Source organism: Pan paniscus, chromosome 11 (genome assembly GCF_029289425.2).
Source record: "Pan paniscus chromosome 11, NHGRI_mPanPan1-v2.0_pri, whole genome shotgun sequence".
Classification (NCBI taxonomy): domain Eukaryota; kingdom Metazoa; phylum Chordata; class Mammalia; order Primates; family Hominidae; genus Pan; species Pan paniscus.
Genome location: NC_073260.2, coordinates 44691975 through 44714056, shown reverse-complemented (window position 1 = coordinate 44714056; position 22082 = coordinate 44691975). Strand labels below are relative to the sequence as shown.

General features: G+C 40.9%; 1 protein-coding gene across 17 annotated transcripts in view; it reads left to right on the top strand.

The window, feature by feature from the left end:
* The window catches only part of AOPEP (aminopeptidase O (putative)), a 429169-nt gene that overhangs the window by 14299 nt on the left and 392788 nt on the right, over positions 1 to 22082 (top strand). The window lies entirely within an intron of this gene.

Sequence of the window (22082 nt, the reverse complement as noted above, 5' to 3'; positions counted from 1 at the left end):
AATTTTGTTGGGTTATAAGTAGGCCAAAAACATGGAGTTTTTTAAATGTTTCTTTCTTCTTTTTTTTTTTTTTTAGACAGAGTCTTGCTTTGCTATCCCAGCTGGAGTGCAGGCTCAAACTCCTGGGCTCAAGCGATCCTTTGCCTCAGCCTCCTGAGTAGCCGAGAGTACAAGCACATGCCACCATGCCCGATTAATTTTAAAATTTTTCTTTTGTAGAGATGGGGGTCTTGCTATATTGACCAGGCTGGTTTCAAACTCCTGGCCTCAAGCAATTCTCTGGCCTTGGCCTCCCAAAGTGCTAGGATTACAGGTGTGAGCCAATGTGCCCAGCCCAGTTTTTCATTCTTACGTACCTTTCCACTATCTTTCAGTTCCTAGAATATCTAGTCCAGTGTCTGATGGTAAGAATGGTTTCTGGATTGTATTTTGCCTGTTCAGGATATATGGAATGTTAAATTATTGCATCAGCATTAATGCATTATTTTAGCCTTAACAACAGTGTATAAATTTGTAAAGTGCTGTTTGATATTATACAATTTTATATAGCTAAGTTTTATTAGATCAGGATTAAAATATACCTTCCATTTGGTATAATGTGTAAAGTTTAGTCACTTCTTAAAATATAAGACTGCAATATGTATAACTTGCCATGCCAATAAGCAACAAGATGTGGTGTGCTTAAGAGTGAGGGAGAAGTCTCTGGTTGTGGTGAATATCCGTATTTGGTTGGGGATATAGGGAGTTCCTGGCCTGTTTCACTTTTGCCTGTCTGGTTCAGCTTATGGTTCAGCTTAGGATGGAATGTACTGCTCTGTGCTTTAAACTGCCATTTTTGATCTAGGCTTGGACTGGGGTTCAGGCAGTAGAGTATAGTGCTGAGAGTTCAGGGTCTGGAGCCAAACCAGGGGAATCTCACTTCTGCCATCTCATCTTTGTGAACCCAGGAAAGTATCTTAACTTCTCTGGGCCTCAGTTTACTTATCTGTAAGATGGAGATGACAGTACATACCTCAATGGGTAGTGAGGATTTAATGCAATAGTGTACTTCATGTACCTAGCCTGTCTCATAGCAAGCAGCCAATAGTTGTTTGGTGCAGTTGCTACTTGTTAATATGAGTGTCTGAAGGTCAAGGGCCTTCTCGAAGGTTTCTGAATAGAGGAGTTCTGAATTCACTGAATTCCCAAAGGAGAAAGACTCTGGTTCACCTGGTTTCTCTAAGGCATTCTAGGTTCCTGTTGCCTGCTCAGGACAACACCTGGGGAAGTTTTGGGTGAATGGGATTCTCCTGGCCTTCCACTCTCTGAATATGTCCCTGCCTTGTTCCTGGCCTCTGACATGAAGTGTTTATGTAGTGGGAGTTCTCTGGCAGTTTTCAGAGGAGCATGGCTAAATGTGTAGATAATCCATAGGAACACTAGAACGTCAGAGCACTGTGAACAGTTTTGTACCACCTGTGCTACAGGAGATACAGAAAAGGACACGAGAAAAAATTTTTTTTTTTTTTTTTTTTTTGAGACGGAGTGTCGCTCTGTCACCCAGGCTGGAATGCAGTGGTGCAATCTCCGGTCACTGCAAGTTCCGCTCCCCGGGTTCACACCATTCTCCTGCCTCAGCCTCCCGAGTAGCTGGGACTACAGGCGCCCGCCACCACGCTTGGCTAATTTTTTTGTATTTTTAGTAGAGACGGGGTTTCACTGTGTTAGCCAGGATGGTCTCGATCTCCTGACTTCGTGATCTGCCCGCCTCAGCCTCCCAAAGTGCTGGGATTACAGGCGTGAACCACTGTGCCCCGAGAGAAAAATATTTTAAATTAATGATAAGGACAAAGTGAACTGTAACTAAATCCCCATGAATAATAAAACTACATTCAGTTTTATATGATTGAAATATCTATTCAGAAAGTGTCTATTAAGCATGAATTCATACTGGTCAGTCTAGGAGCAAGAATGCCAGGAAAGCTCCTGGGCCACTCATGACCGAAACTACGTCTCAAGTCCATGTCAGGTTCTAACTGCTCTCCTCCTGAAGGCAGCTTGCAGGGCTCATCTGGCTTCCTCTCCTCTCAGAGCTGCCTCCACCCACCCATCTCCTGGAATTCTGTATTTCCCAAGGTTGCCTGCAGCGTGGCCGTACTTTCCTTAGCTCCCAACTTTCCTTGTTGTCCTGGTGGTTGTCTTCAGACCCTTTTGGGGTTAAGGATTTTCTTACTAATCCTTATGGAAAAATAAAGGGCAATTTAAAGATTTGGTTAAAGATTAGGGCAGTTTAAAGATTTGGAGTGTTGGCTGGGCCCAGTGGCTCACGCCTGTAATCCCAGCACTTTGGGAGGCCAAGGTGGGCAGATCACCTGATATCAGGAGTTCGAGACCAGCCTGACCAACATGGTGAAACCCTGTCTCTATTAAAAATACAAAAATTAGCCAGGCGTGGTGGCAGGCGCCTGTAATCCCAGCTACTTGGGAGGCTGAGGCAGGCGAATTGCTTGAACCGGGAGGTGGAAGTTGCAGTGAGCCGAGATCGTGCCATTGCACTCCAGCCTGGGGGACAAGAGCGAGACTTCGTCTAAAAAAAAAAAAAAAAAACAGATTTGGAGTGTTTACAATTGTAGTTATCAGTCCACTGCTAAATAGTAACCGCTAAGATGTAACTGGAAGCCAGACCAGGCGTCTATCCTTGTTACGCCAGGCGTGAAATTCACCAGACCTATTCTAATGGTTGGACTGTTCTTCTACCCCCTGAAACCCCTCCTTTCTACCACTAGTGGAGACTGAGGAAATCAGGAAAGAACCACGAGAGCCCTCCCCATCTTGAAGGTGGAGTTTGCATTGCCAAGGACCTCTAGATAAGTTGATGCCCTATTTTAAAAGGTACCTCAGATTTGTTCTAATCAGGTATGGCATAATGACAGACACAGAAACAAGCTGCTTTTGAAAGAAGAGTTTATTATTATAGTTCCCAGAAGGAGGGGGTGCATCACGCCCTCATATGACACAGGGCCATATGAGGAAGCACCGGGATTGGTCAGGAGGCAGAAAGAGTTGGGGGAAGCATGGGCAGGAGCTTTTATTGGGGTTTCTGTGGGAAAGGCAAGGCAAGCAGGCTGAGCAGATGAAGGATTGGCTAGTTTGAATAATTTTGGAGGGCTCTAGGGGTGGTCCCTGGTTGTGTAGTACCTGGCTGTGGGGTGATGTAGGACAGTGGCAACATTGCTTGGGCTATGAGAGTTAGATAAGGACGTGGTTGTGGACTGTGGATTGGTTGGTTTGCCTATGAAAGGCATGCTCACAGGCAAGTTCTTTGCTATCTCTTGGAATTAGCCCTGGGAGGAGCAATTTCTCCAGGATTAGCAAGGCTCCAAGATGTCAAAACATCATAAAATATAGAAAATAAAAAACATGATTAATGCATACCCCTTCCAGCAGAACTGTGCTTATCACACAAGTGATTCTTTTGGGAGCATTTTCTTATTGAGTGATAGAAAGAATGGTAAAGTGGCTCCTTGCACCCCTCGAGTTTACTGTCTAGCTTAGTAAATAAGGCCTGCACACATGAAAGTGACCAGCCATGCAGGACACAAGATCACATGCCGGAAAGTTCAGCATAGTATAATGGGAGCTCAGAGAAAGGAGAGATGAGAATGTTGTAGAAGCAGTAGAGGGCGGTGGTTCAGAGGCTGCTGGGTCCATATCCGGCTTCATCAGTTACAAACTGTGTAACCTTAAGCAAGCTGGAAAATTCCTGTGTTTTAGTTTCCTTATTTGTAATATGAGTTTAATAATAGTAGTACCCATATCAGAGTTACTGTGAAGACTAAATGAGTTAATAATTGAAAGGGCCTAGCACAAAGGCTGGCGCTTAATAAGAACTCAGTAAGCATCAGCTGTTATAGGGCTGGTGAGGAAAGTTTCACAGAGTGGATACAATTGATTGTTACCTTAAAGATGGGGAGGTGGCAGGAGGAGAGAGAGAGTGAGAAAGTGTTTCTCTGTTGGGTTGGGGTGGATGTGGGGTGGTGGCTGGAAATGAGCCTGGCAAATTCAGGTAATAGAAGGTTGGTCTGATAGGATAAGGTTGAAAAAATAGGCTGGTGAGAGTTGTGAATGGTAAGGATTTTGCATTTTTTCTTTAAACCATGGAAATTCATTCAGAGCCTTTTTCCCCCTTTTGTTTTTATTTTATTTTTTATTTTTTTATTTTTTTGAGACGGAGTCTTGCTCTGTTGCCCAGGCTGGAGTGCAGTGGTGCGATCTCGGCTCACTGCAAGCTCCGCCTCCCAGGTTCACGCCATTCTTCTGCTTCAGCCCCCCGAGTAGCTGGGACTACAGGCGCCCGCCACCATGCCTGGCTAATTTTTGTATTTTTAGTAGAGACTGGGTTTCACCGTGTTAGCCAGGATGGTCTCCATCTCCTGACCTCGTCATCTGCACGTCTCGGCCTCCCAAAGTGTTGAGATTACGGGCGTGAGCCACTGCGCCCGGCCTTCCCCCTTCTTTTTTTTTTAAAAGCAGGGACGTGACATTAAATTAGCGCTTCAGGAATCTTACTCTTAGTGGTATGGTTCTATAGAGAGGAGAGACTTGGACAGGTTATGTAAGTCAGAATAGATTAAGTTAGCAGTAATTAAAAACAACTCCAAAATCTTTGCGGCCCCCCAAAAAAGAAGGTACGTTTCTTGGTCATGCTATTCCATCACAGCTGAACTGGGGACTCTGCTCATCACAGTCATTCTGAGACCCAGGCTGATAGAGCAACCAACATGTCACATTTTGTTTACCTTAAGAGAGCAGAGAAGAGCACTCTAGAGGGTTACGCACTAATGATTAAATGCTAGGCCTGGAAGGGACACGCATACTTCCATTTACAACTCAGCACTAGAGTGCAGTCATATGTCAGTAACCAGTTACAGGGGTTCAAGAAACCTTCTATGTTTGTGGGGAGGGGCTGGGTAGAAAGAACTGGAAGTATTCAAAAATAGCACTGACGACCACACAGGGAGTCTTTCTTACTTAGAAGGTGGTTGTGTAATAGTTGAAGTGGGTGGTCTTAGCTGCTGGGTCACAGTTGTTGCAGTCAATACAGAGAAGAGTTGTATACAAGAATTTAAAGCAGTAGAATTTAAAAGTTGATCATTGACTGGGTCGAGTTGCAAAGAAGAGAGGAGTCAATGTGAAGCAAAACTTTTGGTGTGTGTTGAGGGGATGGTAGCAGACCAGTGGGGTGCCCTCAAGGCCTCTAGAGCTGTGCTCCTTGATGAGTAGCCCACCAACCAGTGCCTACCCACAGACAGTAATTGGTTTGCAAGGAAATAAGTGCAGAAATAGAGGGTACTCATTTAGAAATGTTTATATTAATTCTTTTTTCTTTTTTTTTTGGACTTAGTCTCACTCTGTCGCCAGGCTGATGAGTGCAGTGGCGCGATCCTTGGCTCACTGCAACCTCTACCTCCCAGGTTCAAGTGATTCCCCTGCCTCAGCCTCCCGAGTAGCTGGGACTACAGGCACGCGCCACCACGCCTGGCTAATTTTTTGTATTTTAGTAGAGACGGGGTTTCACCATGTTGGCCAGGATGGTCTTGATCTCCTGACCACGTGATCCGCCTGCCTCGGCCTCCCAAAATGCTGGGATTACAGACGTGAGCCACTGCACCTGGCCACTTTTCTTTATTTCTATGCTATAGTTTGCCCTGATTATATTTATGTTGAATCTAATACAAATTTGGGGCATGCAATTTTGTGTTTTTTTCTTTTTCTTTTTAGTGATCTATTTTTATTATATTTTATGAAAGTATAAGGGGAAAAATAACCGCAGATTGTTGGAGAAGCATTGCTTTGGAGATAGGAGGCAGGGATGTAGAGATCAGAGCTGGATAGCAAGTTGAACCCTTTTTGTAGAATGATGAGTTGAGTACCTGAGATGTGAGCAAGAGAAAGACTTCAGAAAGAGAAGAGGGCCCACGGCTAAGCCTTGGGAGGCACCCAGTGTTCTGGAGACAGGCATGTAAGAAGAGATGCAGGCTGCTCTCTGTGGAGTAGCCATTCCTTTATTCCTTTACTTTTTTAATAAACTTGCTTTCACTTTGCAATATAAAAGAAGAAGAAGAAGAAGAAGAAGAAGAAGGAAGAAGAAGAAGAAGAAGAAGAAGAAGAAGAAGAAGAAGAAGAAGAAGAGGAGGAGGAGGAGAAGAAGAAGAAGAAGAAGAAGAAGAAGAAGAAGAGGAGGAAGAGGAGATGTGGATGACTGTGTCCCAGGAATCATCGGAGGTGGTGGAAAGTTAGTAGTATGAGATGCCACAGAGAGTCAAGGAAAATAAGGCCTGAGGTTAAGCTAGACTTGGCAAGAAGTAAGTCATTGTGAATGTTTGAAAGTAAACTTGTAGTGAAGTGGTGTGATCAGATGCCAGATTTCAACAGTTTAAGAAATATGCAGTCATAAAATAGAAAAGGTTATAACCTTCTGGTCAGAAAAGTTTGATAGATAAACAAAAGCAACAACTAGAGTGTTAGCTATTGAGCCCAGCAAGGGGAAGCACATTTTGTTATTGTTTTTTCCAATAGGAAATCATGAGCAACTCAAAAGGCTTCTACCACCTGGAAGATGGGAAAATCAATGAGGGAGGAGGGAGATGGCAGTGTTCCATGGCTGGGAATGGAGTGGAGGACAGAGGCCATGGGAGTGGACCCGGGGGTGAGGACAGGGGTTGTATTGAACCCAGGTAACTACCCACACAGCAGATAAGGTCATTAGGAGGGGAAACGTGGATGGGAATCTGCAAATCTCAGTTGACTCAAACAGGGAAAAATGCAAGCTGGCATACCTGGGAGCTAGTCTTGATGCTGCGGTAGATGTGGTCAGAGTTAAGCGAGCAGGGACTTGGGAGTCCCAGTGAGAGCATTAATGAAGTGCTTTGACATTGTGACCATGGGGTCCAGTGTGGGCTACTCAGCTTCTTCCTCTAGTCCACGCTCGGTAAAAATGAATGTTACTGAATAACAAGGCAATGGTGGGGAGGGAGGAATGGAGTGGGGTTACTTAATCCTTAATCATGATTAAGAATAAGATATGGGGCTGTGCGCGGTGGCTTATGCCTGTAATCCAGCACTTTGGGAGGCTGAGGCGGGCGGATCACGAGGTCAGGAGATTGAGACCATCCTGGCTCACACAATGAAACTCCATCTCTACTAAAAATACAAAAAATTAGCTGGGTGTGGTGGCAGGCGCCTGTAGTCCCAGCTACTCGGGAGCCTGAGGCAGGAGAATGGCCTGAACCCGGGAGGCGGAGCTTGGCAGTGAGCCGAGATCGTGCCACTGCACTCCAGCCTGGGTGACAGAGTGAGACTCTGTCTCAACAACAACAACAACAAAATATGGTGGGCCGGTTGCGGTGGCTTATGCCTGTAATCCCAGCACTTTGAGAGGCCAAGGTGGGCGGATCACCTGAGGTTGGGAGTTCGAGACCAGCCTGACCAACATGGAGAAACCCCGTCTCTAGTAAAAATACAAAAATTAGCTGGGCATGATAGTGCATGCCTGTAATCCTAGCTGCTTGGGAGGCTGAGGCAGGAGAATCACTTCAACCCAGGAGACGGAGGTTGCAGTGAGACAAGATTGTGCCATTGCACTCCAGCCTGGGCAACAAGAGTGAGACTCTGTCTCAAAAAAAAAAAAAAAAAAAAGAATAAAATATGGTACAAATTGGATTTATGATAAAATTATTTAGTTTAAATTATATCTAATTTTGGAAAACACTCAGCAAAGTTATGAAAAATACAGATACAGTGCTTTAAGTGCTCTAAACATTGTAAAATTTGAAAAATGCTTCAAAACTTCCACCTGTTGAAATAATCTATTGACTTCTCATTTTCATTGAGCTCTTTTTTTATTTTTAATTTTTCTGGATACATATTGGGTATATATTTATAGGGTACATGAGATATTATGATACAGGTATATGATATGTGGTAATCACATCAGGGAAATGGGGTATCCATCACCTCAAGCATTGATTATTTCCTTGTGTTACGAATATTCCAATCATACTCTCAGTTATTCTAAAATGTAAAACAAATTATTGCTGACTGTAGTCACCCTGTTGTGCTATCAAATACTGTATCTCAACATTGTCTGTAACTGTATCTTTGTACCCATTAACCATCCCCGTTCTCCCTCCTAGCCTCTGGAAACTACCAGTGTACTCTATCTGCATGAGTTCAATTGTTTTAATTTTTTTTTTTTTTTTTGAGACGGAGTCTGGCTCTGTCGCCTAGGCTGGAGTGCAATGGGTGATCTCGGCTCACTGCAAGCTCCGCCTCCCGGGTTCACGCCATTCTCCTGCCTCAGCCTCCGGAGCAGCTGGGACTACAGGCGCCTGCCACCATGCCCGGCTAATTTTTTGTATTTTTAGTAGAGACGGGGTTTCACCGTGTTAGCCAGGTTGGTCTCGATCTCCTGACCTCGTGATCTGCCTGCCTCAGCCTCCCAAAGTGCTGGGATTACAGGCGTGAGCCACCGTGCCCGGCAATTGTTTTAATTTTTAGCTCCCACAGATGAGTGAGAACATGGAAGTTTGTCTTTCTGTGCCTGTCTTTTTTCACTTAACGTAATGTTCTCCGTTTCCATCCATATTGTTGCAAATGACAGGATCTTATTCTTTTTAACTGCTGAATAGTACTCTACTGTGTATATGTACCACATTTTCTTTATCTGTTAGTCTGTTAATGGACACTTAGGTTGATGCCAAATCTTGGCTATTGTGAATAGTGCTGCAGTAAGTATGGGAGTGCAGGTATGTCTTTGATATACTAATTTCCTTTCTTTTGAGTATATACCTAGCAGTGGGATTGATGGAACATACGGTATTTCTATTTGTGGTTTTTTGAGGAACCTCCATACTGTACTTCATAGTGGTTGTGCTAATTTACATTCCCACCAACAATGTACGACAAGGGTTCCCCTTTCTTCACATCGTTGCTTGCGTTCATTATTGCCTCTTTCATTGAACTCTTTCGAGTGTTAGAATGAGACAAGAGCTGGGCAGAGATGTAGTGTGTCTATTGTTGTGCCCGCCTCTCCCTTCCCTGACCTAATTACTCTACCTTCACCACCCTGAATCCAGCCAGTGGGTTTCCTCTAGCCTTTGCTATGGTAGGTAGTGGACCTCTGTTTGGTTTTCCATGTGACATTGATATAAGATAGCATGTCATGGTTACTTGGGTTGCTGTGCAATAGAGGCCATGGATATCTCGGTTAAGAACACTCTGGAGTTCAACTGCTTGGGTTGACATCTTGGAAATCTCAGACACTTAGGCTCTCTGAGCATCATTTCATTATCTGTAATCTTTCCAGTACCTTGATTGTCAGTCCCCTAGGCAGGTATAACCTCTTAAAAAATGGAGTAGAAAAGTGAAATCTCCATTTCTTTATAACTGTAATGAGTTTTCCCAGGAATCCTTTTCTGACCACTCTGCTATAATTTAGTTTAAGTGGTACGCTTCAGAAAACTGAAACATGCTATACTTTGCAAGCAAGTAGCAATCAAAGGGATACATTCTTTCACCTTTGAAAGTAGAGTGAAATCACTTCCAATCTTATCTTTGCAACCCAAATGCCTGCTGATAATGTGAGCACAAACACATTAGGCACCAAAGAGGAATGGCATCTGGGTGCGAAGATGTGATCAACAAAGCCAGAGTCAACACAAGCTGCCATCAGGGAAGCCAGAGTTCATCACATCACGTTTCAGCATAGTTCAGGGTAGACATATACTGATGGAATAAAATCAGTTTTTGTTTTCAATGTTCACATTTTAGACCCCCTCCCCCCACTTGACTGGTTATAATATATAAATCAAGCCACAGCTGACAGTGATTTGCTTTTTTTGTTCAGGAAAAGGTCTTTGACTGATACTGACTTGGCCTTACTGCATTGATCTTCAACACAGGCGCTTTTTATAATTCCCACAACAGCATTAACTCCAGTGGGGTTTTTTTTTTTTTTTGAATATACATATCACAATAGAGTCTTTCATTACATGATCACAAATTATATGCAGTCACTCTTACGTGCTTCCTGAAAGCAGTAAATTTAGAGCAAAGAGAGACTGTTTAAAACTTGAGACCAGAGAGCACAGTTTATCTTATTTACAGTTTGGCTTAAAGATTGGTCTTTAAGTTAATATCATACCACATGTGGTAATCCTGCAAAGTGCTACATATTTTTATTTATAGTTAAGGGAATAAAGCAAAATCCCCTTTTCATTATGTTATCTTGCGTTATTTACTCAGTGATAAATGACATTGCCCCACGGGTATGAGTTTTGTAGTGAAAGACCCTATTGTAGCATATATTTATGCTAGTTAGAGTTACGGTTCCAGAGAGAATTTAAACTCTGAATATGCTGGTACTTGTACAGTTAGAACATATAGCTCAATGTTGTTTTAACACTATATTTTTACTTGAAGTAAAAGAAAAATAAATAGGCATGAACAAAGGGGAAAAGCTTAAGGTTGAAATGCAAGAAACCAAATAAAATGACTAAAAGCATATCCTAAACTCAAAGATTAAAATTTTACCAGAGATAATGGTGGTCATTAGATTGGCCAGTTTCTGCTGTTTAAAATGACATCAGCTTTCAAAGTTTATTAACTGTTTAAGGGTACCAGGAACAATTTTTAGCAAGTCGGGGAGATATGAAAGTGAGCTGAAAGAAGAGTGCTGAAGGGCTGGAAAGTTTAACACCTGCCCCAACATTTGAGGAAAAAACTGGTTCCATGCTATGTCAGTTTGTCAAAACCAATATTCTTGAGAATTTCTCCTGAAGGAGGAAGCCAGTAGATATTTTGGAGGGATGGTTAGTGTTTTAGAATATATTTATTTTGAAATAGAATAATAAATAAAAAAATAGGAAATTCCAATCTTGAATAAAGTAAAAATTAGTTCAGCCTCTAGTCATTCAAAACTTTGGATAAAGTAACCAAGAATGGGCTGCCATTTTGCTAAGTACAAAAATAAAGACTTTCTAATAAATTAATAATATAAGTAAGATTTCAGGACTAATATATTTGAAGCAAATATGTCCCCTGCCCATTCTTTCTGCACCTGAAAGGTATCATTTCACTGTTTTCTGTGGCCTTCATTATTTCTCTGAGAATTCAGATCATTCTGATAAAAAGCCCCCTGTCATCTGTGTCGTTGTTCCTCTGTGTGTAATATGTCATTTTGTAATGGCTACTTTCAAGATTATTTTTAGTTTTTCAGTAGTGTGATAATGATGTGCCTAGGTATGTTTTCCTTTGTATTTTTCTTGTGTAAATAAACTTTTGAAGCTTTATATCTCTCACCAAATTTGGAAAATTTTAACTATTTTTAAATAAATGATTTCTTTTGAAATACTTTTAGATTTACGAAAAAGTTGCAAACATAGTATAGGGAGTTCCCAATTCATCATCCAGCTTCTCTTCATGTTTTTATAATCATGATATATTTATTAAACTAAAAATGTAGCCCTGGCATAATGCTTTTATCTACAGTTTTTCCACTAATGTCCTTTTTGTTTGTTTGTTTGTTTTAGGATCCAGTCTAGGATACCACATTGCATTTTATCATATCCCCTGGACACCTCCATTCTGTAACACTTTGTCAGATTTTACTTGTTTTTTATAGCCTTCACACTTTTGAAGAGTACTGGTTAGGTATATTTTAGAAGGTCCCTCAGTATGGGTTTGTCTGATGTTTCCTCATGCTTACACTGAAGTTTCAGGAATACTACAGAGGTAAGGTACCCTTCTCATTGCATCATCCTAGAGGATAATGATACCAATATGACTTATCACTGGTGATATTAAACTTGATTAAACTGCCTGATATCTCTACTGTAAACATAATATTTTTTCTTTTCCATTCTGTATTGCTTGGAAGCAAATAATTAAGTTTGGCCTATATTCAAGGGGAAGGGAATTAAGTTCTACATCTTTGAAGAGGTAATATCTACATCGATTTTTTGGAATTCTTACATAAGGAAGATGTAGTCTCTCCCTTCATGATTATTTGTTCAACCAATTTAAACAAATTTATTTATTCAATTTAAACAAATGATTACTTATTCAATTATTTGTTTATATCAGAATATTCTTTGGGTTTAATCCAATACTATCATTATTTATTTTCTTACTCAAAGTGTTCCAGCCTTGGGCATTGAAAGCTCTTTCAGGTTGGTTCCTGTGTCCCAATTCTTCTGTTTGTCTGTCTGTTTTCTTCTTTACTTTAGAGGTCCATGTGATGCTTCAGATCCATCTTGTATTTTCCCTGCCCAGCCTGAGAATCAGCCATGTCTCCAAGGAGGGCTGTTTCCTTTTGTTGGAAAATGGTATTTAGAAACCAAGATCTAGGTGCCAGTTGTGCTCACTGCTTACTGTTTTTTAAAGTATTTTTTTTGTGACCACATTCTCTTTTGCCTGTCCATCTTGGACTCCAATTATTTGTCCCAAAAGTACCTGTTCATTCTTTTTCACGTTTTTCTGTTCTTTACACTGGATAATTTCTATGTAACTATTTTCTGGTTCACTGTCTTCTATAATCATGAATCTTCTGTTAAAACCATCCAGTGAAGTTTTTATCTCAAATATAGTATTTTTCAGTTCTAGAATTTTCTTTTCCTTTTCAAAAAAGTAATTCCTATTTCTTTGCTGAGTTTTCCTTTTAGCTCATGTATTACAGCATTTATGCCTAATTATAATATGAATAGCTGCTTTAAAATCTTTATCTGTTAATTCTAATATTTGGGTCCACTCAAGTTGGTCTCTACTAATTGCTTTTTCTTTGAGTTTGGGTCATGTTTTCTTATTTCTTTTATGTCTGGTAGTTTTATGTTTTATTTTAGACATTGTATTTGATACTTTGTAGAAACTCTGGATTCTGTTATGTTCTTCTGAAGAATATTGATGCTTTGTATTAACAGACAGTTAACTTGGCTGAACTCAGACTTCTAACTTTGCCTTTGCTGCTGTGGAGAGCAATCAAAATCTCAGTTTAGTTGAGTTCATTTTGCCTGAAGGAGGCTGTTTGATCTCCTCCATAGTTGCATGGTTCAGGGGACAATTAGGGAATTGGGCAGAGTTTATATACAGAATATGGGACTCTTGCTTTGTAGACATCACCTTTCCTAAAGTTTTCCTTCTTTTCTCTCCAGCTACTGTGTTGGTCTTGAACTCTAGTCTCTCATTCTTCAGCCAGTAAGACTTCAGGTTTCGGCCGGGTGCAGTGGCTCACGCCTGTAATCCCAGCACTTTAGGAGGCTGAGGTGGGTGGATCACGAGGTCAGGAGATTGAGACCATCCTGGCCAACATGGTGAAACCCTGTCTCTACTAAAAATACAAAAAATTAGCCGGGCGTGGTGGCGGGCACCTGTAGTCCCAGCTACTCGGGAGGCTGAGGCAGGAGAATCACTTGAACCTGAGAGGCAAAGGTTGCAGTGAGCCGAGATTGGGCCACTGCACTCCAGCCTGGCGACAGAGCGAGACTCCGTCTCAAAAAAACAAAACAAAACAAAACAAAAAAAAGTTCAGGTTTCAATCTGAGTTTTAACCCATTTATGCTTAGCGTTCCATTACTGGAACGCTAAACTTATGGCAGTTATTTATATCCTGCTGCTCGAGCTCATCTCCAAGGTCTGATTTTTCTTTTCTTTTCTTTCTTTTTTTTTTTTTTGTGAGACGGAATCTCACTCTGTCGCCAGGCAGTGGCTCAATCTCGGCTCACTGCAAGCTCTGCCTCCTGGGTTCACGCCATTCTCCTGCCTCAGCCTCCTGAGTAGCTGGGACTACAGGCACCTGCCACCACGCCCGGCTAATTTTTTGTATTTTTAGTAGAGATGAGGTTTCACCGTGTTAGCCAGGATGGTCTTGATCTCCTGACCTCGTGATCCGCCCGCCTTGGCCTCCCAAAGTGCTGGGATTACAGGTGTGAGCCACCGCACCTGGCCAAAGGTCTGATTTTTCACAAAAAAGAAAAATTGCAACCTCTGGCATAAATGGGTTAACTGCCTTGCCTGGCACCAACTAGGGCTTTCTCTCCAGTGGAAAACTATAAAGCAGGAAGCTCAATGCCATTCCCTTCTTCCACGTGTTGGCTCCTTACAGTTCTTGTCAGCTTTTTGCTCACTCTCATGGGCCTTCAGAAATTTTGTCTTTTTGTCTAGAGTTTATAAGTACTATCAGTGGGAGGATTAGTCTGCCAGAAGGTACTCCACTATTACCAGAAGTGGTACTCCCTTTCATTTAAGGAGAGGGCAGAATTATATTAATTAAATAATCAAGCAGACACATGTAAAACTAAATGTAAAACTAAAACTGTGTTTGTTGTGCTACTAAGAAGCACACATCTATGAAATCTAATAATAGGGGAATTTGACTTAATCGGTGAGGTCAGGAATGTTTTCCTTGAGGACATGATGGGGTCCAGAGAGTTACTAGACAAAGACAGAATGGAAGAGGATTCCACGTATTTGTTGATTGAGTGATATAATCCAGCTTTCTATGTATCTGGGCTTCTTTTTTTTGCACATATTGTTAACCTCTCAATCTTTAATCATCTCTCTGGGCTTCTGTGATAATAAAAGGTAATCTATAGCTCTGGTGCCTCTAATGTTATACAATGAAGAATACCCTACATGAAAATTTCTTTTTTTTTTTTTTAACTGAAATTTTAATTTTAGATCCGGGGGTCCATGTGCAGGTTTGTTGCAAGGGTATATTGCATGATGCTGAGGTTTGGGCTTCTATTGATCCCATCATTCAGACTGTGAACAGAGTACCCATGAAATTTTTTTTTTTTTTTTTTTTTTTTTTTTTTTTTTGAGAAAGGGTCTCGCTGTGTTGCTCAGGCTGGAGTACAGTGACACAATCACGACTCACTGTAGTCTTGGCCTCTCAGGCTCAAGCAATCCTCCCACCTCAGTCTCCTTAGTAACTGGACTATAGGCGTGTACACCACCATGTCTGGCTAACTGTTATTTGTGGAGAGAGGTCTTCCTATGTTACCTGGGCTTGTCTTGAACTCCTGGGCTCAAGTGATCCTCCCGCCTTGGCCTTCCAAAGTGCTGGAATTACGAGCATGAGCTACTGCACCCAGCCTCATGAAAACTTCTTCACCAAAAGGAATTGTGGGTCTGGACCATTAAGTGGTATATCATAGTCTGTGGGCTTCTGGCCAATATGATCAACTGAAGTGTAAGGAAATCTCCCTTCCACTTCAGGTATTTAGAAACAACAACACACATACAGACACACAAGTCTCTCTCTCTCTCTCTCACAGACACACACACACACCCCACATGCATGTACCAGGGAGAAAGAACACATACATATCAGTAAATGCATGCTAATAACAAAATTCTTTCTTATCAGCAAAAAGATATGCCAGGTTACAGTGGAATCTTGTATTCAAAGTGTTAATTAAAAATAGCTATTAACAAAAGGTCTACACTTAGTTAAGTGGTCATTCAGTAGAGAGGATGTAATACAGACATTTTCAAACATACAACTGTTAAAAGAGTTTGTTACCCATGGACTCCTCCTAAAATAATTACTAAAGATAAACTTAAGTAAAAAGGAAATTGTGGCAGATTGTATTTTCCAAAAATGGCCATAACAATATCTACCATCTTCCATGCTTTTCTACAGTATACCTTGCTACTCCCCCATCAAAAGATGAAGTCTAATCCCCTCTCCTTGAATCTGGATTGGCCTTATGAGTTTGCACCTGAAAGCAATAGACTATGGTAGCAATAATAACCATGTTGACTTTGAGGCTCGTTCAGAAAAGGCCATGCAGTTTTCAACTGGTACTTTGAGATGCTCGTGCTGGGGGCTGCCAGCTACCATAGAAGATGTACAGCCATTCCAAAAGCTCAGTGTTAAATAAGCTTTATTTAAATAAACTTATTTAAGTAAGTTTAAATAAGCGGCCTTTCTGGGCATCAGACCCTCCAGACAAGTCCATCCTCCAACTGAGTACCATTGAGTAACATAGACAGATTCATAAGATGTAGAAGAGTGGCCCAGCTGACTGTTACCCCATTCATGACCTATAGAATATAATAAAATGGCTGACTGTTACCCACATTCATGACCTATAGAATATAATAAAATGGTTGCTGTTTGAAGCTACAAAGTTAATTTGTCATGCAACAAGTAGAATAAAATTGGACCCAGAAGGAAGGAGTGGAATGTATAAATTATCAGGAGTAAGGAAGCTGGTGAATATATTTGTAAATACAAATAAATATTGACTTTAAAAAAGTTGGATGGAGTTTTAACAAACAATGTGATACTAAGATAATAGCAACAATAATATGGAAGCTGTTATGGAGTAAGGAAGAGGAAGACTGGTTATAAAACTTTCTAAGGTCCTTATATTGTTTGGAAGGTTATTCGAGATTGACTTTAGGCATATTAAAGGCATTGATTGTGTAAGTTATGAAACAGTGGAGGGGAAAACAGGAATGTAGGAAAATTCAATAAAAAGCAGAAAAATAAAGCTAAGAAGCAAAGAAAATCATGGGCGATAGAAAACATAAAATATGTTGATTGAGATGGTGCTATTACAACTGTAATTGTGATAAATGTAAAGAAATTCATTTCAGTCATTAAAAATGATAATTATATTTTTTAAATAGCCAGCCAAATGTTGTTTTAAAAAGACAGCCAAGGCAAAAAGAGTCCAGAGCAGTTAAAAATAAAGGGATTGAAAAGATGTGCCGGGAAAAAGCAAACCAAAAGAAAGTAGGTATGACAGTATTAACATCAGGCAAAACGGAATTTCTAGACATCTCGTGTTTTCTTCTCAGGATACACCTGTGCCTCTTTTTATGCCACATCTTTTTACTTGCACGTGTGCAGCTAGGAGATGTGCGTAAGGAGGCTCATTGCAGCATTGTTTGCAATCAAGAAAATTTTCAAATAACTATCAGTAGGGGAACGTATGGATACATTATAGAATATTCCTGTGGGGGCATTAAACAGCAGTTAAAAGAGACAGATTTATATACATCAACATGTCTATATTTCAAAACCATTGAGTGAAAGAAGTTGCAGAGTAATATGTCAGTATGACATTTATAAACACAAAACAGTATATTTGAACTTCTAAGTTTCCTTCTAATTCTGAAATTATTGAATTTCACAGTAGTAAGCTATGTTCCTGTGACTATATGCATTTGAGTGTGTGAAGAATTGTGCCCAGAAACAGTGTATTTCAGCAAATACACTGACTGTTATTAAGAGCAATTGGCTTATCCTAAATAATGGACACACCTGGAATAGCAGAAAGCTGTCATTCTCTGATCAAGTAATCGGTGGAATTAAATAGTAACTACTCAACAATGTGCTCTATGCTGTAGAATAAGCATATGTGCAAAAATAATTTCTCCTTTCCCCCAGTTGCTTACAAGTAAAAAGATGAGGCATAAAAAGAGGCACAGGTGTATCCTGAGAAGAAAAAATGAGATGTCTGGAGGGAGATGTTAGTTAAGCAATAACTTAGCACTAGACTATAGAGTACAGGCAAGCTAGAATCCCTGTTGTATAAGTAACTAGACATTGAAATCACAAATACCTTTGGACGGCAATTCCGCAAATATGTATTGAGAACCTGCTGTGTTGAGGATACTCCACTTAACCTGGTCATGAACACAAAAATGATTCAGGAGTTACAAGGAATTTTTAGAGCATTGGAGGATGGAGGTAACTATAAAATGAGCCAGGATAAGTTAGAATCGTGAGGATACACGTTGCTTTGTAGCTTGAAAGGAGAATGAAATTGTTTTCGTTGGGGTGACTGGGGATGGCGTTACAGAGGTTATATCCCACATTTGTAAATGGGTGCATTCCACTTTGGATGGCTGAGAATGGCAGAGCAGTTTCTTCTTTGTGCCATAGCTCTGTTTAGTATGTGATCCTCTTCCCCCTTAAGAAAAATATTACTGTACGCTAATCCTTTCAAAGCCTTTAATGGTGCTGCTGAGACAATCATTTAAGCATTTAAAATACATACCACATAGCACACTTATTTTTTCTTTTTTTTTTTAGCACACTTATTTTAGACACAGCAATGGTTAGCCACTGGAAAACTAACCATTGGTTTTTATAAGGGGGGACTTTTGTATGTTATGGCTTATGACAGAGAATGGAAAAATGCTTCAGTGAGACAGGCTGGCATTTTGAATTGGAGCACAGTAATAGCCAAAAGTGCTGAAGTCAACGGACTGCTTAGAAATATGGTTTCCATTTGCTGAGAGAGGCCTTGCAAGGTGGCCACATACATGCATTTGCAACCACAGGCAGTTCAGTTTTTCCCTAAATGTGGGGCTGTGACCCTGATTGACGTCAGTGAGCGTTACGTACTTGCAGAGAGAAAGATGATTTAGGTCATCCATGAATCTAAGACAAGTAAGACATAGACAAATAAGCAACAACTTAATAGACATATATAATTTAGGTTGGAAATCATGCAGAAGTGACAGTGCTCTTCAGAATCTTCTGGGGCTGGCTTAAAAGTTCTCCTTTGCCCCCCAAAGCTATTACAATAAGAATTGGTTACTAGTCTGCATAACTTGAAGAAGATAAAGAAGGTCAAAGGAACATATGGAAGAGAGACTTAGAGGTGACATTTGATTTATGACTTAGACAATATGAAGGAGATGGCCATGAGACCTGGGAGATGAGAATTCCAAGGAAAAGCATCAGCAAGTGGGAAATGTTCTGTTAGTGGCAAACAAAAAGAAATGGGTGACCTTGAGCAAATTGCTTTGCCTCTCTGGGACCCACTGTCTTCATTTGTAAAATTAGAGAGTTGGATTCAGTGAGCCCTAAGGAATTTTTCAGCTCCAAAGTTCAATAAAATAAAGATGACTTAAAGTAGGCCAAATGAAGTTGTTGATTGTTTTTAAAGATGGCAACCCTATGCCAGGGAGGGTGGCTCACGCCTGTGATCCCAGCACTTTGGGAGGCCAAGGCAGGCAGATCACGAGGTCAGGAGATCAAGACCATCCTGGCTAACATGGTGAAACCCTGTCTCTACCAAAAATACAAAAAAATTAGCCGGGTGTGGTGGTGGGCACCTGTAGTCCCAGCTACTTGGGAGGCTGAGGCAGGAGAATGGCGTGAACCAGGGAGGCGGAGCTTACAGTGAGCTGAGATTGTGCCACTGGGTGACAGAGCGAGACTCTGTCTCAAAAAAAAAAAAAAGATGGCAACCCTAAGGTTGGCTTGGGTGTGATGGCTCACACCTGTAATCCCAGCACTTTGGGAGGCTGAGGTGGGCAGATCGCCTGAGCTGAAGAGTTCAAGACCAGCCTGGGCAACATGGCAAGACCTCGTCTCTACAAAAATTTAAAAAGTTAGATGAGTGTGGTGGCATGCACCTATGGTCCCAGCTACTTGGGAGGCTGAGGAAGGAGGATCGCTTGAGCCTGCAACCCTAGGGATGTTTGAATATTCAGAATAGGGTGTAATCATTGAAGGGGAGAAAATGTTGGCAAGAGAAAAATGTCAAATGAAACAGGGTTCAAGTAAGTGGAAGGGGATGGTGTTGAGAGAACACTTCTTCCCCACTTCTCATGTTTCCTTCCTTGTTGGAGTTCAGTCAGTGTAACACTCCTGGTGCCTTTATCCTAAGGGAGGTGGGGTGACATAGTCTGATAAATTTGGGAAGAAGAAACTGGATGTGCTCTGCTCATCTCCTCTCTTTTGCTTTTGGGCAGCACTCCTGACCACAGAGAACCATTTTTCTCTCTTCCTCCAGGCCTTAAGTCTTACCTGATGGAGGCTACCCCCCCTTCTGGAAGCTTTAACTTGATCCAGCATTGCCTGTGACCATGTGGTTAAACCTAATTTTGTGATTCAGTTTCCAGGTACCTTTGGCTCTCACAGTAAGCCATGTTCTCCAGCTTAGCCTTCATCAGTAGCGATATTTTGGTCTGCCTTTGCATATCTTCATCTTATTTCTCGCTACATTCAGAATCTGGATGGGAGAGGAATGTGCTGTTTACTTGGCTCTCTCAAAACCCCAGAAGTTGGGATTCAGTGGGGCAGAATAAGCTTAATAAGCTTTGGTGAGAAGGGATATTGTTCACTCTGAATCAAGAGAAGGTAATACTTATGAAGAACTAATGATACTTTGAGGTATGGTTGAGTTGCAGAGATTCAGAATTATCTCAGCAAAGCAGGGGGCCAGATCATCAACTGAGAATGAGTCAGCAAGCTTAGAATTGGAAAGTTAAAAGTTTTAGAATTGCCTCTGTGGAGAGTATGCGAAAGAATCCACTAAAGAGAACCAATGGATTGTCAGTCAGGGTGACAAACGTTTCGTCACTTAAAACACATATCACGTAGTACACTGATTTTAGAGGCGGCAGTGGTTAGCCACTGGAAAGCCAGCCATGGCTTTTCATAACAGTGGTTCTGCTAACAGGCTTGAGTGGATAGGGCTCTAGGGCAGCCTCATTCTCTGCCACCAGAAACGAAAGTGGTGACAACTGCTCTGTAGAATATATTTTATGCCTAAATTATACAGATTTTTAGAAGTGAATTTAGGAATCTGTTAGAGTTGGACAATAAATAATTATATCTATAATGTTAAAAATACTAAACTTTTTCTCTGAATATAATAGTTTAGCCAGCCACTAAATTGACCCTTGTCTCAGCTGATGCCGGTTTTCCTTCTGTGTGTGTGTGAGCATGTGTGTGTTCAGGGCTTTTTTTTAATCAAACAAGTTTTTTCAAAGATGCCCAGTCAACAAAATACTGTATGTTAGCAGCCACAGCCACCATCAGAATGAAGTTTTAAGATCACTGTTTCTGATTACATAGAAATAGCCAATGGATTTATCGAAGGTTATTATTCAAAATGACAGGACAGAAAATACTCTGGCTTATCCCCTGTGCTCATTCACTTTTCTAGAACCAAGGGAAATACCAGCTTCTCCATAAAGTAAATTCAAACTATTCTTTGCAACCTTGTTTCTCTCTACTTCTATTGCACTGAAAGTGTGCTACATATAGTTCAGTGGGGGAGGGAGCAAGGACCAGGGAAGGGTTTTAGGAGGTGGTTGCACTTAAACTGGGACATGGAGGAAGAATAGGATTTGGCAGGTGGAGGTGGAAGGCAGGAGCCAGGAGCGCTCCAGGTCCAGCACATGGGTTAGTCCAAAAGGCACTGAGGCCTAGAGTCAAGTCCTCTTCAGGAAGCAGTGTTTTGAGTAGGCCCTTTGGCTAGAGGACAAGGATGCAAGGGAATGTTGTCTCCATGACTGGAAAAGTAGCTAGAAACTGGATTGTACAAGGCTGCAGGAGGCAGGATTTTTTAAGGTTAGGTGAGATTTTGAAGAGGAAATAGTCTGTGGAGAGGTAGAAACTGAAATCAATGGGATATTAACCTAGAATGAGATTCTAGAAGGAAAGGAAATAAAAGGGTCTAGTAGAGATGCAGATAAAGCTGGCAGGGAAGTGAGGAGGAGTTAGGATACAAAGGGAGGGCTTGATTTACTTGAAAATTCAAGCAAGTAATGATGTTTTGCAGTTGTTGAAAGAATGCCTCCTGATATTTAGAAATACGAAAATTATTTTAAACATATCTGCTCTGTCAGAGTTTTTCTTTCTGTTCTCCTGCCATTTCTTTTTTGGTTTTGGTAAAAGAATAAAAAAAGAACAGCATATGCTGAAAGAAACTAGGTACACAACGGGGACTGAAATAATTTCAAATAATTTTTCTTTTAGCCAGATTGCTAGTATACAATAAGAATATATTTTGATTCAGAACTTTTATGAAGAACTTGTGCATTTTATTGTAACATCTGTTTCTACATTTTAATTTCTCTCCTTCCTTTTATAGGTATTTGCATGCTTTTTTTTTTTCAAGTGAGAAGACCTTTTGTTTGCCACAAGAAGGCTATTATCCAGAATGTTAATGGGTTTTCAGCTATTAAGATGTAATGATATACCTTGAGTATTTAACTATAAATTTGAAAAATCTCCGTGAACAATCTCAAAGGAATACTTAGAATGCACTCCTGGTAAATTGGCTCAT